This window comes from Mustelus asterias, chromosome 15 (genome assembly GCF_964213995.1).
Source record: "Mustelus asterias chromosome 15, sMusAst1.hap1.1, whole genome shotgun sequence".
NCBI classification, from domain to species: Eukaryota; Metazoa; Chordata; class Chondrichthyes; order Carcharhiniformes; family Triakidae; genus Mustelus; species Mustelus asterias.
The window spans coordinates 71,751,622-71,776,543 of NC_135815.1; the positions used below are offsets into that span (position 1 = coordinate 71,751,622).

General features: G+C 45.5%; 1 protein-coding gene across 1 annotated transcript in view; it reads left to right on the top strand.

Annotated features, from left to right (window-relative positions):
* Positions 1-853: 853 nt before the first annotated feature.
* ccr6a (chemokine (C-C motif) receptor 6a) overlaps positions 854-24,922 on the top strand; it is a 38,991-nt gene continuing 14,922 nt past the window's right edge. The window contains exons 1-2 of the mRNA XM_078230587.1: positions 854-911; positions 1,724-1,924. The gene's annotated coding sequence lies outside the window, so the exon portion shown is untranslated. The remainder of the gene's footprint in view (positions 912-1,723; positions 1,925-24,922) is intronic.

Genomic DNA, 24,922 nt, shown 5'->3' on the forward strand with positions numbered 1-24,922 from the left:
GAACCTCTGACCTTAAATAAAATACCTACTTTGTCTTTGGCAAGGTGTGATGTGGATGTTGGTATGTGGGTGAGAGATGGTCATCTTACCATGGGACAGAAACTTGTGAATTCAAGTATTCAAGTCTCATTCCAGGGGCTTGAGCACATAATCTGTGCTGCACTACTGTGTAATGCTGAGCTCAGGAGATCGACAATGCTGGAGAGTTTTGTCTGTTGGACGAGACGTTAAACTGAGGCTGCATCAGCCTCTCTCGAAGAAGAGCAAGGGAGTTCTCCTGGTGACCCTGCCAAAATTATTTAAAACACACTATGGTCATTCATTTAATCGTTTTTGTGGAATCTGACTGATGTGTTTTCTACAACGGAATCTACATTTTAAAATTACTTCGCCCTGTCTGTGGAGCACTTTGAGTGTCCTGAAGTTGTTTCCTGTTTTCTACATAAGCAGCTTATTGTGTTTCTCCTCTAATGTGTGTGCATTTCCATCTATCTCTCATTCTCTTCGTATTTAAATATTGTTCATCTGTTTTTCAGTCCTAAGATGCCGCGAATGAAACGTCCATTTTAGGGGTTGTCAGTTCATCACTCACAACCACCAAGTCCAATAATATTTATAGCCAATAAACAAAGGAAACAGCAACACTCCTGGGATTCCCACCCCCAGCCACCTGCGGCCGTGTCCGGGAGATTGCTGGAGACTGCAGGGCTAAGTTCTCCCCACAGACGCTGACCTGCTGTTTTGTATCTCACCCGTGATGTGGGTGAACCGCAGAGATATTGAAACTCCGATTCTGTCAAGTTTCCTGTTGCTGCGAATGGGAGTTTCGATCTCAGTGCATCCTGCCGGGTGAATGCAGCACTCAGCAGCAGGCCCTCCTCATCGAGTAGCAAAGTTCCTTCGGATGCCAGGTAACTCTTAGACTCCTGCCTTCCTCCACAGATTTCATTGGAGATCGCTCAGGTAAAAGGCAAATTACTGAGGAGGCTGGAAATCGGAAACAAAAACAGAAAATGCCGGAAAATCTCAGCAGGTCTGTCAGTCTCTATGGAGAGGGAGCAGAGTTAACGTTTCAAGTCTGGATGATCCTTCGTCAGAGCTGAGATTTTCCAGCATTTTCTGTTTTTGTGTCGCTGGAGATGACTCTGCACTGGACTGAGGGGAGGGAGAGAGAGAAGGGGGAACTCCTGGTGAATGAAACACCTAAACGTTTATTAAGAAATTGGGAATGGGGTGTGAGGAAGCTATTTATTGAGAGGACGACTCCATATTCTCGCAAAAAATAATTATTAAGAACTCAAAGAGAGAATGCTGGAAAATCTCAGCAGGTCTGGCAGTATCTGTAAGGAGCTGAGGTTTCGAGTCCAGATGACCCTTTGTCAAAGACTCCAGCATCCGCAGTAATTAGCTTTTATTAATTATTAGGATTTAGATGTCCCATCGCCCTGATTAAAACGCATTGAAAATTCAAATGCCTGTCAATTTGAATAACAAAATCAAGGTGCAATTTTTAAATTATTGCATTGTAACTGAATCTTAAAAAGGTGTTTCACACAGTGATACGTTATGGTTTATTAGGAAACTAACTTTATTGAGGCTTTATTGAGGGGGGCAATGTAATATTTGTAGTTTTTCTTTGTCAATGACTTGCTGAGAGTTCCCAGTGTTCTGTGTGCGCCTTTGGACAACAAAGTTACTCAAAATCTTTGTGTTGATATTTCAGAAAAACTTGGCTGAGATTTCCGCCTCCGTTGTAATTATTTTTCGGAAAGTACCGGCGGGAGATGTTTGTCTCTGGGGGTGCTGAAAGGAGATGAAAAGCTGCCTGTGACCACCGCAAAGCGCCAGCGACCAAACCGAGGTGTCAAATTCATGGTTAGAGTGAGGTCGGAGACTGTGAAACCCGCTGGGGCTCCCTGAGCAGGTAACCGGAGCGGCACTTGCGCATTTACACTTGCCCCATGTAATGCCGCGCTTTCACATATTTTAAACCTTTCAAAATCACCATTTGTACATCCCAGCTTTCAGTTGAACGATTATTGAAGGAGCCTCTTAACACTTGTGTAGGTTTGGTTGTGCAATTTTCCCTCTAACGCTTTTGAAACCTTCAATTGCCAGTTCACTCCGCCTGATCCCCCAGCGCCCGCTTGCTGATTACTATCAGAAATTGCCAAAGACATCTTTAGCCATATTTTCTCCATCGTATCTGCGCTTAGTGCTTTATGATCCGGTAATTCTGTTTTAGATTACGATGTCCCGCTTCACCTTTTGCCAGTAACAATTCTTGTTCATACTGCTGTCATTTGTAGATGTCAAATAAATCCTTTGTGTAGTGTACCTTAAAGCTTATAACGTTTCGCGTGCGTCTTAGATTGGCTTTATATATGTCTGCATTCATTGCATTTGTACGGTCAGCGCATCATTCCTGTTTTATTGTTGGATAATTCGCTTTTTCTGTTGCAAGGCAAAGTAACCGCTTGGCAATAGCAACAACTTGCATTGATATAGCTAACAGCAAAATACTGCGGATGCTGAAATCTGAAACAAAAACAGAAAATGCTGGAAGATCTCAGCAGGTCTGACAGCACCTGTGGAGAGAAAGTAGAGCCAATGTTTCGAGTGTAGATGACTATCAGAGCTGACGAAGGGTCATCCAGATTCGAAACGTCAGCTCTATTCTCTCTCCACAGATGCTGTCAGACCTGCTGAGATTTTCCAGCATTTTCTGTTTTTGTTGCATTGATATGTAGTGCCTTTTAAAATAGTAAAACGGCTCATGAAAGAAGAATCACCACAGTGCAGAAGAAGGTTATGGACTTTCTTGACAGTGTGTCTTACCCAGCTCCCCTCCCCACCCTGCCCTTTCCCAGTTACTCCACATATTTACCATGGCTAATCCATCTAACCTGCACATCTTTGGAGTGTGGGAGGAAACTGGAGCACTTGGAGGAAACCCACACAGACACAAGGAGAATGTGCAAACTCCACAGACTCCAAATAAACAGACACCCAAAGAACAAAGAACAAGAACAAAGAACAATACAGCACAGGAACAGGCCCTTCGGCCCTCCAAGCCCGCGCCGCTCCCTGGTCCAAACTAGACCATTCTTTTGTATCCCTCCATTCCCACTCCATTCATATGGCTATCTAGATAAGTCTGAAACGTTCCCAGTGTGTCCGCCTCCACCACCTTGCCTGGCAGCGCATTCCAGACCCCCACCACCCTCTGTGTAAAATATGTTCTTCTGATATCTGTGTTAAACTTCCCCCCCTTCACCTTGAACCTATGACCCCTCGTGAACGTCACCACCGACCTGGTGAAAAGCTTCCCACCGTTCACCCTATCAATGCCTTTCATAATTTTATACACCTCTATTAAGTCTCCCCTCATCTTCCATCTTTCCAGGGAGAACAACCCCAGTTTACCCAATCTCTCCTCATAACTAAGCCCCTCCATATCAGGCAACATCCTGGTAAACCTCCTCTGTACTCTCTCCAAAGCCTCCATGTCCTTCTGGTAGTGTGGCGACCAGAACTGGATGCAGTATTCCAAATGCGGCCGAACCAACGTTCTATACATCTGCAATATCAGACCCCAACTCCTATACTCTATGTCCCGTCCTATAAAGGCAAGCATGCCATATGCCTTCTTCACCACCTTCTCCACCTGTGACGTCACCTTCAAGGATCTGTGGACTTGCACACCCAGGTCCCTCTGCGTATCTACACCCTTTATGGTTCTGCCATTTATCGTACAGCTCCTTCCTACATTATTTCTACCAAAATGGATCACTTTGCATTAATCAGGATTGAACTCCATCTGCCATTTCTTTGCCCAAATTTCCAGCCTATCTATATCCTTCTGTAGCTTCTGACAATGCTCCTCACTATCTGCAAGTCCTGCCAATTTTGTGTCGTCCGCAAACTTACTGATCACCCCAGTTACACCTTCTTCCAGATCGTCTATATAAATCACAAACAGCAGAGGTCCCAATACAGAGCCCTGCGGAACACCACTAGTCACAGGCCTCCAGCCGGAAAAAGATCCTTCCACTACCACCCTCTGTCTTCTGTGACCAAGCCAGTTCTCCACCCATCTAGCCACCTCCCCCTTTATCCCATGAGAGCCAACCTTTTTCACCAGCCTACCATGAGGGACTTTGTCAGACGCTTTACTAAAGTCCATATAGACGACATCCACGGCCCTTCCCTCATCAACCATTCTGGTCACTTCTTCAAAAAACTCCACCAGGTTAGTGAGGCATGACCTCCCTCTCACAAAACCATGCTGACTATCATTAATGAGTTTATTCCTTTCTAAATGCGCATACATCCTATCTCTAAGAATCTTCTCCAACAACTTCCCCACCAAAGCTGGAGTTGAACCTGGATCCCTGGCAATGTGAGGCGCTGTGCTAACCACAGTGCCACTGTGACACCCATAAGGTGTTCCTTCTCCTCCTGCCATGGACTTCCATTAGAGTGGTCCATGATTACGTTTGGAAAAGTATTGCAGTGGTTTAAGCAAATTACTGTGGATGCTAGAATCTGAAACAAAAGCTGCTGGAAAATCTCGGTAGGTCTGGCAGTACTTGTGGAGAGAGAATAGAACTTTTCAAGTCTGGACGAAGAGTTGTCCAACACTCCAGTGTACTTCTACAAATCTTGCAACAGCAGAAATGAGACTAAATCATCTTGCCTACAGGTTTGGATTATTGCCCTTTGAATAACACTGGTGGCAAGACCCTTCTGCAGCTCTGTGAATGTTCTTTGGTGAGTGACAGGCAAATGCATGGAGTGGACCTTCATGCTCCAAGTTTATAATATGTGCTCAAATCTGCCAGTGTGGCTTTTTGCCATCGCAGTCTGCCCAGTAGGGAAGCTTCTGGCACCAGCACTTCACATCTACGCAAGCATCCTCCCAGCATGAGGCAACAGCTGTGATGGAAGCACTGTGTCCCCCACTCTGAGGACCCCCAGCTTCCACACAACTGGGCCTGCCATGTAACAGGGCTAAACATCTAGCTCCTGTTGTCATTTAGATCAGTGGGAAAAGGTGGGAAGGTTGTTTGTATGGATCAGAGTTATCGATACGTTTACTTAGCATTTACTTTATCAAAACCCTTTTGTGATTTTGAGTATCTCTCTTTAATCTTTGAGAGATTGAATAGGTTGGGACTTTATTCCCTGGAGTGTAGAAGATTGAGGAGAGATTTGATAGAGGTGTATAAGATTTTGATGGGTATAGATAGAGTGAATGCAAGCAGGCTTTTTCCGCTGAGGCTAGGGGAGAAAAAAACCAGAGGGCATGGGTTAAGGGTGAAAGGAGAAAAGTTTAAAGGGAATATTAGGGGGGGCTTCTTCACACAGAGAGTGGTGGGAGTGTGGAATGAGCTGCCGGATAAAGTGGTAAATGCGGGGTCACTTTTAACATTTAAGAAAAACTTGGACGGATTCATGGACCCTGGTTAGACCCCACTTGGAGTACTGCGCGCAGTTCTGGTCACCTCATTACAGGAAAGATGTTGAAGCCATTGAAAGGGTGCAGAGGAGATTTACAAGGATGTTGCCTGGATTGGGGGGCATGCCTTATGAGGATAGGTTGAGGGAGCTTGGTCTCTTCTCCCTGGAGAGACGAAGGATGAGAGGTGACCTGATAGAGGTTTACAAGATGTTGAGAGGTCTGGATAGGGTAGACTCTCAGAGGCTATTTCCAAGGGCTGAAATGGTTGCTACGAGAGGACACAGGTTTAAGGTGCTGGGGGGTAGGTACAGAGGAGATGTCAGGGGTAAGTTTTTCACTCAGAGGGTGGTGGGTGAGTGGAATCGGCTGACGTCGGTGGTGGTGGAGGCAAACTCGTTGGGGTCTTTTAAGAGACTTCTGGATGAGTACATGGGATTTAATGGGATTGAGGGCTATAGATAGGCCTAGAGGTGGGGATGTGATCGGCGCAACTTGTGGGCCGAAGGGCCTGTTTGTGCTGTGGCTTTCTATGTTCTATGTTCTATGTTCTATGAGAGGGGTGTGGAGAGATATGGTCCAAGTGCAGGTCAGTGGGACTAGGCAAAAAATGGTTCGGCACAGACAAGAAGGACCAAAAGGCCTGTTTCTGAGCTGTAATTTTCTATGGTTCTAATCTTCCCCATTCTATCTCTCCAATGTCTCCCCAAAACTGTAATCTCATATCTCTGCTAACTTTCTAGTAAATCTCCTCTGCACTCCGAGTGTGGTACTCAAAACTGGCCATAATACTCCAGTGGGGGCCTACATGTTTTTTAATAGTGGTTTGAGTTGTTTCTATTTATAAAAACAAGAATTTACCATGCCTTCACAACAACCTCCTCAACCTTTTCTCTCACAGTCAGAGACTTGTGGACAGGTATCTCTGTTCCTGCACCTCCTTTCACATTGTACCATTTAATTTATATAATCTCTCTTCATCTCCTTAGCAAAATGAATAATTTGACACTTCTGTTCATTAAATTTCATTGCTCATGTACCTACTCATTTCACTAGTCTTGTCTATATTCTCCTGGAGTCTCTTATTATCCTCCTCACTCTCCATTATATTTCCGAGTTTCATGTCATCTGCAAACTTTAGATTTATATGCTATAAACTCACCCAGGTCATGAAAGTACATCAAAAAAGTTGTGGCCCTAAAACCAACCACTGGGGTAATACTGTGGCCAGGATTATGTAAGGCCAATAGGGGTCTCACCCACTGTTCAGACAACTGGCTGGGAACTTCTATCAGCTTTTGTGGGGAGGCTCAATGTAACTAAGTGCCCTTCAGGCCACTGTTGGGCTTTCCCAGTGGTGGACTCGCCCGTATTAGTTGCCAGCCAGTCAGAGGCGGCAGCTCTTCATTTTTGCTAGCAGGAGAGAGGAGCTGGAGGCAATGCACCCACCAGTGATCCAGGATCATTGTTGGACCCCAGACCAAAGGTGAATGAAGGCAGGATTGGAATCATGGAGTGGGGGTTAAGGGAGATGGGTGGCTGGAGGGTTGGAGCCAAGGACAGGGGATGTGGCTTTCAGCAGTCCCCCTCTCATGGCCTGTTCAGACATGAACCATAGTCTGGATGAGGGAACCTTTTGAAAACTAAGTTCAGAAGGTCTTATCCATGCCCTCTGTGCCAACCTATATTCCCCCACCCATTCCCCCATGACTCCCCATACCCTCCATGCCAACCTATGTCCCTCCACTGGCCTCCTATGCCCCTCGTATCTTCCATGATAACATATGTCCTTCCAATGACCTCCTATGCCCCTCATATCTTCCATGCCAACCTATGGCACTTCCATGTCCATTCACCCAGTGTAGACTCTCTACAGATCCACAGCACTCTATAGTAACAATAGCTGTGTGAAAAAGCTTTAAAAAGTCAGTCATTCATTCATAAAATTGCTTTCACTGCATCTCTATAAAAGTGTCAAACATCTAGACCCTTAAAATATCAGTAACTAAAAAATGCAAGTACTTAAAACTGCTTTATCTTGCGTAAATACACATTATGCACTTGAAAGAATAGGTAAGAGAGAAAGAGTTGTCAATCAAGCAAGGTTCTTCCTCGGATGCAAGTGTTCCTACAGAGTAATGGATATCTGGGCTTTCAGCCAAGAATGCATAATGAGACTCAGCTGACCTAAGCAACCAGCTACACACAGGGTTGCCGCTGAACTCTTTCCAGTGGTGAAAGACCTGACTCTAGTTACCAGCTCCACCCCCAAACCGGAACAAAAATACCACCATACCAGGAACATTCTCACAAAGTGGGTGTACAGAGTTCGGAAATTTCCCAGTTCTCGCCACATGTTTCAAAGTTGAAAATTCAGCCCAGTGACAATGTCCATTGCCATACTAGAAGCTTTCAGTACCCTGTTGCATATATTCTGATATATTCTGATTCAGTTGGATTCTTTTGGGACTGTGTAACTTCTTTTAGCATCTTTTATTTGATTGCACCATTTACTTCTTCACTGTGTTAGTAGTGGTGCATTTCTGGCAAATGGTTTTGCTGGTTTTGATGATGTCACCACCTTAGACCAGAATCTGTTGCTGTAGAGTTAATGTGGTTTCAGGAAAGGAAAAACTGATGTGGTGCTTAGAGTTAGACGGCTCCAGGAGAGATGCCAAGAACAGAAAATGAACTTTTGCACCACATTTGTTGACCTGACCAAGGCTTTTGACGCAGTCAACTAACTGTGAGGGTCTTTGGAAGGTAATGGGGAAATATAACTGCCCTGAAAAACTCATCACAATGGTTCAACAGTTCCATGAAAGCATGTTTGCACATGTCCTGTATGACAGTGAGTCTTCAGATCCATTCTCAGTCATTAATGGAGTTGAACAGGATTGCATGCTGGAGTTTACCCTCATCAGCATATTTTCTCTGCCATGCTGTCCAGTGCCTTTCATGATGGTCATCCTGGCATCAAAGTAGTCTAGACAGGAAGCTATTCAGTCTGAGAACTTCAGGCAAATACCAATGTCTCCAAGGGCATACTTCATGATTTCCCATCGACTGTGCACTAACTGCTGGTTCCGAGCTGGGCATCCAATGTGGCATGGGCTGATCCTTCAATGTGTATAACAACTTCCGCCTTATAATCAGCAAGAAGAAAACTGTACCAGCCTGCTCCAGGAAAGCCCTATCCTGAGCCCAAGGTTTAGTCCATGACCAGAAGTTGTCAGCAGTGGATACGTGCGTTCACTTATCTTGGCAACACACTCTCTTGACCTGCCTATCTTGCCAAGTTGATCTCAGGTTTAGGTTCAGTGCTTTATTCTGTCATTGGTTGAGGCACCCTCTTTCATGTGTAAATGGAAATGCCCCTTTAGATGGTGTAGCAATGCAATGCTTTTGGAGATCCTTGTTGAGCTGGACTGCACAACCCACTGACCTTTGGAACCAATGCTTTAACACACAAAATACAATTTATCAATGATCTTGATAGTGTTCTGATTATATTGCTTAAATTTCTGTTTATGGCTATCTCAAGAGGATCATAAGCCAGGATTGATTATGTGGGCTGTGAAAAGCTCAAGCCATGCTTCGTTACAACTCATACTGGTGGCAGCATTAATTATATGTGAAGGTTCCCTAAGAGCTACTGTGGTAGCACATGTGCATAATTCTGTAGCTAAGGGAGTGGCAGCCATTTTGATTCATGAAGGAAGTGGGGTTTGGGGTTCAAGGCTTCTATTCAATGCTCACCTGCATTTTGGGGAACCTCCCTTTTTCCTGCATTAAAATACAATTGTCGTGCACTCTTTCTCCTTCTCCTACCTTTTCGAGAGGTTTCCAGTCATACTTTTAAGAACTGTTGGCCCAGCCTCTTGGCATCTTTCGAAAGTGGGACTTGTTATAATGTAACCAATGGAAACATGCTATGAGGGTCAGCTGACCAGCTGACCTGGTAGACAATGTAACCAATGGTAAAAATGATGTGGTGGTCAGATGACCAGCTGACCCGATATAAATAGAAAGCAGATGGGGATTGTGGAGAGCATTTGTGGCCCAAGGTGTGGTGTAATGAAATTTCTTTATTAAACTTTACTTTGATTTACTTTGTGAAGTTAGTTCTTTTACTGCTTGCTACTGAAGTATCCTTACTGCTGGAGGAACAGGACTGGCATGCATCTAGCATGCAATCTTTTGTTGAATGTTCTCAAGGAATGGGCAATTAGGGATGGGCGATAGATGCTGGATGAGCCAGCGCTGCCCACATCCCATGAATGAACAAATAAATAAAAATGTTGCAAATTATTTTTTAAATTTTATTATTTTCTCATAGTTACAAAGCCAATGTTCAGGCAAGCCCTTAATCCATCTCCTTGCTTGCTCCAAAAACTAATTCAAATTCAAAGTGAATCCATCCTCACGAAAGAAACACATTGGATCCAAGCTGACAAGATCAGGCATTACACCTGATCTCGGGTTCAATCCTACACTTGATCTTGGCCAAAAGGTCGAAAAATGTGTTCCGACAACAGATGTAGCACCCTGATTTGAATATTTAAACTGTCCCAGCATGTTTTTGGCAGGAGTGCTGACCATTCACTTTAAGCTCAGTCTGAAATTTGATCCAGATGAACAAACAGCTGGTAATTGGAAACATGCTGATCATGCAACATCATTTCTTCTTTTCAGAAAAGTTTTATTTTTATATTTGAAGCTAAATAAAGTGGAATATTGGCATTGTGCCATTTGGAACATGGCCTTAAATATTTCACTGTAAATATGTATCTTTATGACTCATTTTAAATGAATTCTATACTGTAAACCACATTAATGTGGATGTTAAGAGGGGACAGACTGGATTCGATAGAAGCTGATAATTTGCCACATGTTTGATTTTGGGTAGATCTCGTATTTCTGTGGCTAATTTGAAGCTTTATCTCCTCGAGTCAGAAGATTTAAAAAAACAGGTTTTTATGTGTTAAATATTATGAAAATGCTGTTACCTACTCTTGTGCAGCGTTATTTCCTAAACTTCTGTGCATCACATTGTGCCTCCAATCGTATTGCAATTATTTTAACTAATAAAGATTTAATTGATCATCCCTCACCATCAAAATCAGAATGCTCTCTCTTTGTAATAGAGATCTCTGATAAAAGGTTACTGTTCAGCAGAGGAACTCTTTGTAAATACATGATCCGATCTTGATTCTGATCATGTTTCGCAAGCTAACCAAAAATATAAGATTTCTGATACTGGAAATAGTGGTGGGTTTTTTTCCTTTTTTGCTTTCAACTTAGTACAGATTTTATTCTTTGGTGAATATTTTTTTTAACACCAAATTTAATCTTGTTAATCTGTTGGTAATTTTAAGCACCATTTAATTATGTAAGTAACCACTATCCTCAGATGTCGAGTGTGCAAAAGCCTGTGGATTCCTCGAGAAGTTTGATGGATGAGCTAAAGCCTGTGATAGACATATTGGATGTGGTCTGTGAAATGATAGAATGCATTAGACCTTCTCATCATATGCTTTCCCATTTAAAAGAGGGAAGAGAGACAGAGATCACCAGAACCACTGCAGGACCACACTGCATGTTACAGCCAAGTCAAAACAGAAGTTTGCCAACTCTGCATTCAAACCAGAGAAAAAGAATATCATTTATATAGCACCCCTTCTGACCTCTGGCAGTCTCTTGCAACCGCGGAAGTACAGTCACTGTTGTAATATAAGAGATGTAGCTGGCAGCTTGTACACAAGGAGTGGAATTTTCTGCCCATTCCTGCCAGCGAGATCTTCCGGTCCCACTGACAGCAACCCGAACAACAGGAAACCCTGTTTACAGCGGCGGGACTGGAAGATTCCATTGCGAACCATCTCCACCACTGCAAAAAACGCCACAGTGAGGGATGGCAGTCTCACAGTGTGACAGTGAGCAGATATTTTCTTTTAGTGCTTTTGGTTCAAGGATAAATATTGGCCAGAACACTGGGGAGAACAGCCCTGCACTTGGGTGGCATGGTGGCACAGTGGTTAGCACTGCTGCCTCACAGTGCCATGAACCAGGGTTCCATTCTGGCCTCAGGTGACTGTGTGGAGTTTGCACACAGTGTTCTCCCCGTGTCTGTGTGGGTTTCCTCCGGGTGCTCTGGTTTCCTCCCACATTCCAAAGATGTGCGACTCAGGTTGATTGTCCATGCTAAATTGCCTCTTAGTGTCAGGGGAACTAGCAGAGTAAATACGTGGGATTACGGGGATAGGGCCTGGATGGGATTGTTTTCAGTGCAGGCTTGATGGGCCGAATGACCTGCACTACAGGAATTCTATGATTCCATGATTATTCAAAATAGTGCCTTTAAAAGTGCGCATCCACCTTTTCACATCTTATCTAAAAGACCCGTTCTCTCAGCACCTCTGATTTGGAGGTGAGAGCACTATCGTTGTGTTACAGCTAACTCATACCATTACCTTTGCGGATTCCTATTGAGTGACAGTAACAGGCCTGGAATTGCTCATCATGCAGAGCATTCCAGCTTAGTTCAGACCAGCAGGCTTGGTTCTAAACCAGAATTGCCGGGAACTTAATGTACAAATGTGAATTCAAAGATCTGGAGATTAAATTGCTCAGAGTACAGCCTGAATTCAGTATGTTCAAAATGAGAAATGGGTTTGCTCAAACCATCAAACCTAAAGTAGGTTAGTATAATCAGGTCAATCAGCTAAAGCTGTTTTGTGTAAGAGTTTTGTACTGAATGTTTAGTTTTGATGTTGTCTGACCTTTCTGCCAATGACATACATTGGTTTCATATTTAAATCCTACAGAACAATTTTGTAACCGAGACTCCAGTGATTAGTCACTGCAGGGGAAGTGTTGACATAGCTCCACATGTGCTGTACACAGTTCAAGAGGTATTTATTTGCTTATACAATATAGGTAGCAGTTTATTGATTCTACAATTAAATGTCAGTTAAACATCTATTCAAAAGGTGTTAATATGAAGCCTGCCACACCCTGAGGTCACCTGTTGTCCCAAATGACATTTATGTTTACTGCAGATTCAGTGGTTGAGTGTATCTCTTCTATTTTGAGAAGTCCTCAGTCTCTGCAAACCATACAAACAGGATTGAGAAACAGCTGACAGGACTTCTCATAAGCTTCCTTATGTTTGTGTTTCCTCATGTTGTACTCACAATGTGGCTAACTGCCAAATAATGAAATTGTGAGTTCCACTGAATCAGTATTTGATGTGGAAATTGTTTCTCAGCTGCAATTTGGAGGCATTTCAATAGAAAATTGGGGAAATTTGGGATTGATACTTATTCTGCGTTAAATTCTAATTGAGAGCTTCAAGTAATCTAATAAACATTTGAGACTGATGGTTAACCAGTTTCCAATCATCCCCCGAACTCTAGCATTCACATTACATTCATTTTCCAGTAACTGTGATTATTGATACCTTTGTGATTTACTAAAAGTGAGAAAGCACGTTTATTTTTGGATTGTTTTCTACTCTTTATGATCCATTTCCATTTCTATTGACATTTCAGACAGCGAAGGGGGTGGGGGGGGGGGGCGAATTTTACATCCCTGTTTTCGGCAGGCAAGAATGACAGTGGGGCAGAGAATCGAGGGGGCATCCCAAAAACGCTTTCGCTGCTGGAGGTAGTGCCATGGGGCAGTGCCGAGGGAGGAGGGGGCTTCCATTGGGAAGATCCATGGGGGAGGGTGGTTCTCTGTGCCTACGGGGTGGGGGGGGGGGGGTTTCCCCATGCATGTGTGATGCGCATCAATTGGACACGAGGCTCGAAGCTTCAGTAAAAGAAGGCTTTTATTAACTAACAATGGAGCTATCAGAACCTTAACACACTATCCCAGACTGAAGGGGTCCCGTCCGAGCAGGGAGTCTTATACCTCTCCCAGGAGGCGGAGCCCGACTGGGATGTGCCACAAACGTAACAAACACAGGTGTAACAATCCCACCCTAACCCAACAGCAACATTAGTACGATCCCACAGTAACCTATATACATTCCTGTAGTACTGGCCAGCCCTGGCTCAGTACTATCCAGTGGGAACCAACGATGGTTCACCACATTCACCCCTCCTTTGAGAACAAAGGCCGGCGGGGTACGAAAACAGACTAAAATGTCAGCAGATTATAAGTTCAGACGGTCTGGAGGACCGCACCGTCGTTGTGACCTCCTCAATACCGGCGGTGACACCGGAGTAGGCACTTGCGGTGGCGTTCTCCCCAAAACGGCGTCCAGCTGTTTTCCCACGGACTCACAGGCCGGTTGACCCTGATGAGACGGTAGTGCAGGGGATCCTGACACATCCTGCGGTGGCGACCATCTTCGGGGCTCAGGCAAGCTGTGCATTGGAGTAAAACTGTTAAGCAATGGTCCCGATGCTGCCCGCGCTACGTCCGGGGAAGAAATAAGGGATAATGGATTCGTCACTGGGGGTATGGGAGCGACAGGAGTTGCTACGTCCCCTGCGGGCGCCAGGTCTCGGATCGAGACTGTGTCCTCTCGCCCGTCAGGATATGCCACATAGGCATACTGAGGGTTGGCGTGGAGGAGGTGGACCTGTTCGACCAAGGGGTCGGACTTGCGGGCCCTTACATGTCGCCGCAGGAGGACGGGTCCTAGGTACGTCAACCAGGCTGGTAAAGATATCCCCGAGGAAGACTTCCGAGGGAATGAGAACATCCTCTCGTGGGGAGTAGCATTGGTTGCCGTACACAGGAGGGAGCGGATAGAGTGAAGCGCATCAGGGAGGACCTCCTGCCAACGGGAGACTGGAAGACCTTTGGATCTCAACGCCAATAGGACAGCCTTCCAGACTGTAGCATTCTCTCGTTCCACCTGTCCATTACCCCTAGGGTTGTAACTCGTGGTCCTACTAGAGGCAATCCCGTATGAGAGCAGGAATTGCCTCAAGTCATCGCTCATGAACGACGAGCCCCTGTCGCTATGGATATAGCTGGGGTACCCGAACAGGGTAAAAAGATCACGGAATGCCTTGATCACCGTGGCAGCCGATGTGTCCGAGCAGGGGACAACAAACGGGAACCGGGAGTACTCATCTATTATGTTCAGAAAGTACACGTTCCGATCCGTTGAGGGAAGGGGGCCCTTAAAATCAACACTCAGCCTCTCGAAGGGGCGAGTGGCCTTGACCAAATGTGCCCGGTCAGGTCGGTAAAAGTGCGGTTTGCATTCCGCGCAAATCCGACAGCTCCTTGTTACCGACCTGACGTCCTCCACCGAGTAAGGCAGGTTGCAGGCTTTGACAAAGTGGTAGAGCCGAGTGACCCCAGGATGGCACAGATCATTATGGAGGGCGTTCAAGCGATCCTCCTGAATACTAGCGCATGTTCCGCGCGAGAGGGCATCCGAGGGCTCATTGAGTTTCCCTGGACGATACATGATATCGTAGTTATAGGTGGAGAGTTCAATTCTCCACCGCAAGATCTTGTCATTCTTGATCTTGCCCCTCTGCGAGTTGTTGAACATGAACGCCACGGACCGCTGGTGAACCGCTTTCCCGCCAGGTAATGGCGCCAGTGTCTGACGGCCTCCACAATGGCCTGGGCCTCCTTTTCCACCGCTGAATGCCGAATTTTGGGGCCTTGGAGGGTGCGGGAAAAAAACGCGACGGGCCTGCCCGCCTGGTTAAGTGTGGCGGCCAGGGCGAAATCAGATGCATCGCTTTCCACTTGAAAAGGGATGGATTCGTCTACCGCGTGCATCGTGGCTTTCGCGATGTCGTGTTTCAATTCCTTGAAGGCCAATTGGGCCCCTGGCGTGAGTGGAAAAGTCGTGGACTTAATAAGCGGACGGGCTTTGTCCGCGTAGTTGGGGACCCACTGCGCATAATAGGAGAAGAAGCCTAGGCATCTTCTCAGTGCTTTTGCGCTAGCGGGCAAGGGAAGTTCAGCAAGGGGGCGCATACAGTCTGGATCAGGGCCAATGACCCCGTTTTCCACCACGTATCCCAGGATGGCTAACCGGCGCGTACAGAATACACACTTCTCCCTGTTGTAGGTCAAGTTCAGGCGAGATGCAGTGCGTAAGAAGTTCTGGAGATTTGTGTCATGGTCCTGCTGATCATGGCCACAGATGGTGACATTATCCAGGTACGGGAAGGTAGCCCGCAGCCTGTTCTGGTCCACCATTCGGTCCATAGCACGCTGGAAGACCGAGACCCCATTGGTGACACCAAATGGAACCCTAAGAAAATGATACAAACGACCATGCGCCTCAAAGGCCGTGTATTGTCGGTCCTCTGGGCGAATGGGGAGTTGGTGGTAGGCGGACTTGAGGTTTATGGTGGAGAACACCCGGTACTGCGCAATCTGATTGACCATATCAGATATGCGCGGGAGAGGATACGCATCCAGCTGCGTATATCGGTTAATGGTCTGACTGTAATCAATGACCATCCGGAGTTTGTTCCCGCTCTTGACTACCACAACCTGTGCTCTCCACGGACTAACACTGGGCTGTATGATCCCTTCTTTGAGGAGTCGCTGAACCTCAGATCTGATGAAGATCCGATCCTCAGTGCTGTAACGCCTACTTTTAGTAGCGATGGGCTTGCAGCCTGGTACCAGATTCTGAAATAAAGAGGGTGTGGTGATCTTTAACGTAGAAAGATTGCAGGCGGGGCGCGTTGGGCAATTTGGAGACTGCAGCTGTTCTCCCACTGCCAGCGAAGGGAGTGGCCCACCGTACTGTAGGATCACACTCTTCATGTGGACCATAAAGTTTAGTCCGAGGAGAATTGGTGCGCAAAGATACGGCAACACAAGGAGCCTGAAACGCTCGTAAATTGTGCCTTGTACTTTCAAGGTTACCACACAACGTCCTAGCACAGCGACAGACCGGGACCTTGATGCCATAGAGATTGTCTGTTTGGCAGGTTGAATCTGGAGTCCACACCTCTTCACAGTGTCAGGGTGGATAAAGCTCTCAGTGCTCCCGCTGTCAAACAGACAATAAAGCACACGATTGTTTACCTGGATATCCATCATCGAACGATCAAGCCTGTGAGGCTTAGCCTGGTCCAGGATGATCGACGCCACCGTTGGTCCATGAACGTCACTGCAGGCAGCTGAGGTCGACGCTGAGGACCCCTGCTGGTCGCTCATGGTCATCGTCGACCAAAATGGCCGCCCCCATGAATCGCACACGGGTGAGGGCGCCAAACTTAGCGACCCCTGGTGGTCATCCTCCTCCGACTCCGTCGACCGCAATGGCGTCGTTCTGGACTCGCACGTGGACGAACCCCGCGAGGACTTCGACGACGATGGTGATGATCCCAGTTCCGAAGGGTCGCAGGCCGCACTGCCGTTCCTGGGCTTCGATCTGCTCACCTTTGCATAATGCCCCTTTTTACCGCATGCGGTACAGATTACTGCTTTAGCGGGACACTTTTGTCGGGTATGTTTTGCTCCTCCGCAGAAATAGCACCGCGGGCCGCATGGGGCAGCAGCCGTCGTCTGGCCCACATGGGAGCACGCCATAACACTGCACTTCAAGCCCGAGGGGCGAGGAGGGATTTGCGACTGCTCCTGCCACGTTGTCTCCACGTGGTCCTCTGGATACAGGACTAAGCTCTTCGAAGCCGACTCGAGCATTTCAGCTAATTCCATGGCCTGGGTAAGGTTGAGATTGCCCTTTTCTAGCAGCTTGAGACGGATGTATGAAGACCCGACCCCGGCCACAAATGCATCCTGGGCGAGGTCGTACATGCTCTGCTCAGCCGACACAGCTTTGCAGTCACAGCCCCTGGCTAGCTGTAAGAGCTCATTGGCGTAGTCCTCCAAGGTTTCGCCCGACTGCCGACGTCGTGTAGCGAGGAGGTAACGAGCATGGATCTCGTTAGGAGGTTTCATATAGCGCTTCTTTAGAAGCTCGAGGGCCCTAGGGTAAGTGGTGGCCGCACGGATCGCGAGGTAGACTGTGTCGCTTACCCTTGCATGGAGGACCCGGAGTCTGTCATCATCTGTGGTGACCGCTGCGGAGGCTGCTAGGTAATCTTCAAAACACTTCAGCCAGTGGTCGAAGGTGTTAGCAGCGCCCACCGCACGTGGATCTAGCGTCAGACGTTCTGGCTTGAGGATTTGCTCCATACTCTCCTTTCTTTTTTTTTCTTCCGTCGAGAGTTTAATTTTAGTTAATAAAATTGATGCGCATCAATTGGACACGAGGCTCGAAGCTTCAGTAAAAGAAGGCTTTTATTAACTAACAATGGAGCTATCAGAACTTTAACACACTATCCCAGACTGAAGGGGTCCCGTCCGAGCAGGGAGTCTTATACCTCTCCCAGGAGGCGGAGCCCGACTGGGATGTGCCATAAACGTAACAAACACAGGTGTAACAATCCCACCCTAACCCAACAGCAACATTAGTACGATCCCACAGTAACCTATATACATTCCTGTAGTACTGGCCAGCCCTGGCTCAGTACTGTCCAGTGGGAACCAACGATGGTTCACCACAATGTGTTGGGGGGATGTCTCTGTGTCCATGGGGGAATCCTTTTTGTTTTTTTGAGCTTGGGGCACCCTTTCAATAGGGTGCCCTCTACTCTTGAAGGCTGAGGTTGCTGACAGGTGGGCTTATTCAGAGACTGACCTGCCAGCGTGACATCACGGGACCCACCTCCAGCATTTCCTTCAACAAAGTTTAAAAAATTATGGTGGCAAAAGCCAGCAATGGAGCTGGAAAACAAACAAAGAAAACATTCTTAACTGGAACAGAAATCTCCATCTGCCTTTTAGAGACCTATTTTAATGGGCCAGGTTGTGTGACTTCCATTGCAACCAGGTTTTATCAGTAGGGTTTGTGCTATGACTGGAACCCCAGTTAAAAACAAAAACTGGTCCTGGGGCCATTAATGAGGAGATTTTCATATTCAACATTGAGTTTTCACATTACAGGATTCTTCCAAATCACCTCTGAAGTTGCCTGTACAAGACAGGGTTGCAACTCTCGCTGGATGTATTCCTGAAGGTTTTATCACATCATCTCTCACACTTTGGACAGTTCTACCTAGTAAATCTATTTTACCCCCCCCCCCCCGCCCCCCACCACCACCACCCCATCACCAGTACTTTTGTAAACAATAAACAAAATTATTCATTGAAAATTTTAAAAAAAATTTAATGCCCCAATGACTGTACCTGCTGGTTACTCGAGCAATGCTCTGGAGATATATCCTGAATTCCCAGAGGCTCCTAGACAATTTCTTTTACTATGTAATTGCTTGTCAGATTATCAAGCGGCCTATCATTCAGTAACATGTGGTCACCCACCAGGCTTTCCAATCCAGGCCTGTGCCTGTGAGGCCTATGCTGGTTGTCAGGGCCAAAAACAAAACATGGAGCTGTAAGTTACTGGATGAAAGGGATGGCTGCATACAGTATATATATTTCAATACTGTGCGGATAAAGTACATTCTGATATTCACGAGTTAGAACAGTTTTGTGCAAGAACAAGTCACATTTACAATATGCAGTATTTTTAGAACAGCTAGTAACAATATAAATGATTTAGATGAGGGAACGAAATGTAATATCTCTAAATTTGCAGATGACACAAAGCTGGGTGGGAGGGTGAGCTGTGAGGAGGATGCAAAGGTCCTTCAGTAACTTAGAAAAGCTGAATGAGTGGGCAAATTCATGGCCAGTAAAATGTGGATAAATGTGAGGTTATCTGCTTTGGCAGCAAAAACAGGAAGGCAGATTATTAATTATCTGAATGGCTATAGATTGAGAGAGGAGAATCTGCAACGAAACCTGGGTGTCCTTGTAGACCAGTTGCTAAAAGTAAACATGCAGGTGCAGCAGTAAGCATGAAGGTGCAGCAGGTGGTAAAGAAGGCAAATGGTTTATTGGCCTTCATGGAGTGCAAACTGATTCCTGGGATGGTGGGACAGACATATGAGGAGAGATTGAGTAAGTTAGAATTGCATTCACTGGAGTTTAGAAGAATGGGGGCGGGGGGGGGGGGGGAATCTCATAGAAACCTATAAAGTTTTAACAGGGCTAGATGGGTGGATGCAGAAAGGATATTCCTGATGGCGGGGGAGTCCAAAACCAGGGGTCACAGTCTGAGGATATGGGGTAGACCATTTAGGACAGAGATGAGGAGAAATTATTTTCACCCAGAGAATAGTGAGCCTGTGGAATTCGCTACCACACAAAGCAGTTCACGTCAAAACATTGTATGATGTCAAGAAGATAGATAGTTAGATACAGCACTTAGGGTTAAAGTGCTCAAAGGATATGGGAGGAAAGAAGAAACAGGTTGCTGAGTTGGATGATCAGCCATGATAATAACGAGTGGTGGGCGAAGTAGGAAGGGTTGAAAGGCCTACACCTGCCTATTTTCTATGTTACGTTACATTAAACTCAGTTAATTCTCTGATACTTGAATGTGAGATGCTTCCGAGCACTGGTGTTTAGTATGTCATCACGGTACAGAATAGTATAATAATCTGAGACATGTCATTAAAAATATGCAGTATAGTTTGTCATCTTTTCATTTATGAGAGAGGGCAGGAGAAGTGCTCAAAAAGGCCACACACACTGGAATGACGTAGCCTTGGTTCGTGGCCAGTATTTTACTGCACACTTGCCCCAAAGTTCGCGTGTTCATGTTAGCATGAGGAAGCTGTTTTTTGTGAGGAAGCTGTTTTTTGTGATGAAGCACTTTCATGATCTTTCGTTACAATCTTATGCTCCTGTCACTATACATTTACTATAAAGAAGATGATGGCATTTCTTTAAATAGACATTTACATTTGCTGATGACACCAAGATTGGTGGAGTAGTGGATGAGGTGGAGGGCTGTTGTAGACTGCAAAGAGACATAGATAGGATTCAAAGCTGGGCTGAAAAATGGCAGATGGAGTTTAACCCTGATAAATGTGAGGTGATTCATTTTGGTAGGACTAATTTAAATGTGGATTACAGGGTCAAAGGTAGGGTTCTGAAGACTGTGGAGGAACAGAGAGATCTTGGGGTCCATATCCACAGATCTCTGAAGGTTGCCACACAAGTGGATAGAGCTGTGAAGAAGGCCTATAGTGTGTTAGCTTTTATTAACAGCGGGTTGGAGTTTAAGAGCCGTGGGGTTATGCTGCAACTGTACAGGACCTTGGTGAGACCACATTTGGAATATTGTGTGCAGTTCTGGTCACCTCACTATAAGAAGGATGTGGAAGCGCTGGAAAGAGTGCAAAGGAGATTTACCAGGATGCTGCCTGGTTTGGAGGGTAGGTCTTATGAGGAAAGGTTGAGGGAGCTAGGGCTGTTCTCTCTGGAGCGGAGGAGGTTGAGGGGAGACTTAATAGAGGTTTATAAAATGATGAAGGGGATAGATAGAGTGAACGTTCAAAGACTACTTCCAGGGTGGATGGAGCTATTACAAGGGGCTTTAACTATAGGGTTCATGGTGGGAGATATAGGAGGGATGTCCGAGGTAGGTTCTTTACTCAGAGAGTGGTTGGGGTGTGGAATGGACTGCCTGCAGTGATAGTGGAGTCAGACACTTTAGGAATACTGGGTGTCCTTGATAGGTATGTCCCTGTCAGGCAGGGAGGAAATGGCCGAGTGAGGGAACCATGGTTCACGAAAGAGGTGGAATGTCTTGTGAAAAGGAAGAGGGAAGCTTATGCAGGGATGAGGAAACAAGGTTCAGATGGCTCGATTGAGGGTTACAAGTTAGCAAGGAATGAGCTGAAAAAGGGGCTTAGGAGAGCTAGGAGGGGACATGAGAAGTCCTTGGCGGGTCAGATCAAGGAAAACCCCAAGGCTTTTTACTCTTATGTGAGGAATAAAAGAATGACCAGGGTGAGGTTAGGGCCGGTCAAGGACAGTAGTGGGAACTTGTGTATGGAGTCAGTAGAGATAGGCGAGGTGATGAATGAATACTTTTCTTCAGTGTTCACCAAGGAGAGGGGCCATGTTTTTGAGGAAGAGAAGGTGTTACAGGCTAATAGGCTGGAGGGAATAGATGTTCGGAAGGAGGATGTCCTGGCAGTTTTGAATAAACTGAAGGTCGATAAGTCCCCTGGGCCTGATGAAATGTATCCTAGGATTCTTTGGGAGGCAAGGGATGAGATTGCAGAGCCTTTGGCTTTGATCTTTGGGTCCTCACTGTCCACGGGGATGGTGCCAGAGGACTGGAGAGTGGCGAATGTTGTTCCTCTGTTTAAGAAAGGGAATAGAAATGACCCTGGTAATTATAGACCGGTCAGTCTTACTTCGGTGGTTGGTAAATTGATGGAAAAGGTCCTTAGGGATGGGATTTACGACCATTTAGAAAGATGCGGATTAATCTGGGATAGTCAGCACGGATTCGTGAAGGGCAAGTCGTGCCTCACAAATTTGATTGAATTTTTTGAGGAGGTAACTAAGTGTGTTGATGAAGGTAGGGCAGTTAATGTCATATACATGGATTTTAGTAAGGCGTTTGATAAGGTTCCCCCATGGTCGGCTTATGATGAAAGTAAGGAGGTGTGGGATAGAGGGAAAGTTGGCCGATTGGATAGGTAACTGGCTATCTGATCGAAGACAGAGGGTGGTGGTGGATGGAAAATTTTCGGACTGGAGGCAAGTTGCTAGCGGAGTGCCACAGGGATCATTGCTTGGTCATCTGCTCTTTGTGATTTTTATTAATGACTTAGAGGAGGGGGCTGAAGGGTGGATCAGTAAATTTGCTGATGACACCAAGATTGGTGGAGTAGTGGATGAGGTGGAGGGCTGTTGTAGGCTGCAAAGAGACATAGATAGGATGCAAAGCTGGGCTGAAAAATGGCAAATGGAGTTTAACCCTGATAAATGTGAGGTGATTCATTTTGGTAGGTCAAATTTAAATGTGGATTACAGGGTCAAAGGTAGGGTTCTGAAGACTGTGGAGGAACAGAGAGATCTTAGGGTCCATATCCACAGATCTCTAAAGGTTGCCACTCAAGTGGATAGAGCTGTGAAGAAGGCATATAGTGTGTTAGCTTTTATTAACAGGGGGTTGGAGTTTAAGAGCCGTGGGGTTATGCTGCAACTGTACAGGACCTTGGTGAGACCACATTTGTAATATTGTGTGCAGTTCTGGTCACCTCACTATAAGAAGGATGTGGAAGCATTGGAGAGGGTGCAGAGGAGATTTACGAGGATGCTGCCTGGTTTGGAGGGTAGGTCTTATGAGGAAAGGTTGAGGGAGCGGAGGAGGCTGAGGGGAGACTTAATAGAGGTTTATAAAATGATGAACGGGATAGATAAGGTGAACGTTCAAAGACTATTTCCTCGGGTGGATGGAGCTATTACAAGGGGGCATAACTATAGGGTTCATGGTGGAAGATATAGGAAGGATATCAGAGGTAGGTTCTTTACGCAGAGAGTGGTTGGGGTGTGGAATGGACTGCCTGCAGTGATAGTGGAGTCAGACACTTTAGGAACATTTAAGCGGTTATTGGATAGGCACATGGAGCACACCAGGATGATAGGGAGTGGGATAGCTTGATCTTGGTTTCAGATAAAGCTCGGCACAACATTGTGGGCCGAAGGGCCTGTTCTGTGCTGTACTGTTCTATGTTCTATGTTCTACATTTTGCTCACCCACTTCCCTCCATGAATTTATACTTAGAAAAACAATTGTGAAATAATTAAATTCTTTCTGCAGAAAAGCCCAAGTTGTTGGTTCAGACCGTGCATTCAGAATACACTTTGAGCTTTGTTCCTCAAATGCCTCAGACAAGTCAATCCCTCATCTACAGAGGAACTGATATTACACCAATTTTACAATGAAGAAATTATGGCGTAGAACTTTGAGTATTATTCAGCATATGAATAGGACCTGGAGGAATCATATAGAGTGCATGAGTAGAATCCAAACAAATTAATTTGAGTAGGACATGGGAGAAATGTTAATCTTATAATTTTTGATGAGCGATTGAAAGGTGTACTGAACATGTGATGTAAACCTGCACTAATATTTGACAGTGAATTGTAGGAAAACTTGGCACTTTATATATTTGTTTCACTGTAAGAAAACTGGTCTATTAGGATTAGCCATGGCAGTTTTAGTGCATTGATTCACTGGTGTAAAGTGTGGTGTAAAGAGTGATTTTGTAGGTCAGAGACCTGGGCATAGGAGCAGCCAAGAGTGGTTGAAACCTGCCTCAGTTATGGCTGAAATTAATTTATGGTCTTTCAGCCTTGCTCCTTGTGTTGTGTGCAAATCCAAAACACCAAACTGCCCAAAGTTCAGCAGAAATTAAGAAATGACAAGGAAGGAATTATCACAAAGAGTGAACCAGCGAGATTTTTACATCAGTCTGGGAGTTTACTGGCCACCATGAATGAAACTGGCTTTTTAACTCCAGCTTTAGATATTAACTTAATGTAAATTCTGCGGCTGCTATGTTGGGGCATTAAATTATGACTCTGGGATCACTAGTCTAGGTTTGCTGGATTGCTCATCCAGAAATATGACCATGATGCTAACCATTCTCTAGAGACCTCTAATAAAAGCAAAATACTGCAGATGCTGGAAATCTGAAGTAAGAACAGAAAATGCTGGATAAACTCAGCAGGTCTGGCAGCATCTGTGGAGAGAGAAAGACAGTTAACGTTTTGACTCCATATGACCCTTTCACAGAACTATTTAATCTGTTAGTGGCTATCTTATATTTATGATCCTTGTTCTGCACTTGCTCACAAGTAGGAATGGTTTTTCATAGAATCCCTACAGTAGAGAAGGAGGCCATTCAGCCCAATGAACCTGCACTAACAACAATCCCAACCTGGTCCTATCCCCGTAACCCCACGTACTTATCCTTGACACTAAGGGGCAATTTAACATGGCCAATCAACCTAACCTGCACATCTTTGGACTGCATCCGGTATATGTAATTCCTTCATAATTATATAAACCTCTATCAGGTCTCCGTCTATCCTTTTTTCCACAGAAATTAGTCAACCCTGCTCAATCTTTCCTGATAGTTGCATCAAAATTCCGATAACATTCATCTTTTCTGCATTTTCTCCTTTTTTCACATTTTGGAGATCCAAACTGCACACTTAACTCCCAAGTGTGATCTAAGCAAGATTCTATATCGACTTAGCTTTGCTTCGGCGCTTTAGTTTTCTATTCCTCTAGAATTGTACCCCAGTACTTTGTTCAGCTAAACTAATTTCAGTTAAAAGTGTTTTCATTATCTTTAAACCAATCCTGTTCAAAGATGTGCAGGTTAGGTGGACTGGCCACGCTAAATTATCCCTTAGTGTCAGGGAGATTATCAGGGGGATTAGCAGGGTAAATACGTGGGGTTATAAGGATAGGGCCTGGGTGTGATTTATATAATCGGAGCAGGCTTGATGGGTTGAATGGCCTCCTTCTGCACTATAGGGACTCTCTACTCTGAACAATTTTGTGTTATTTTT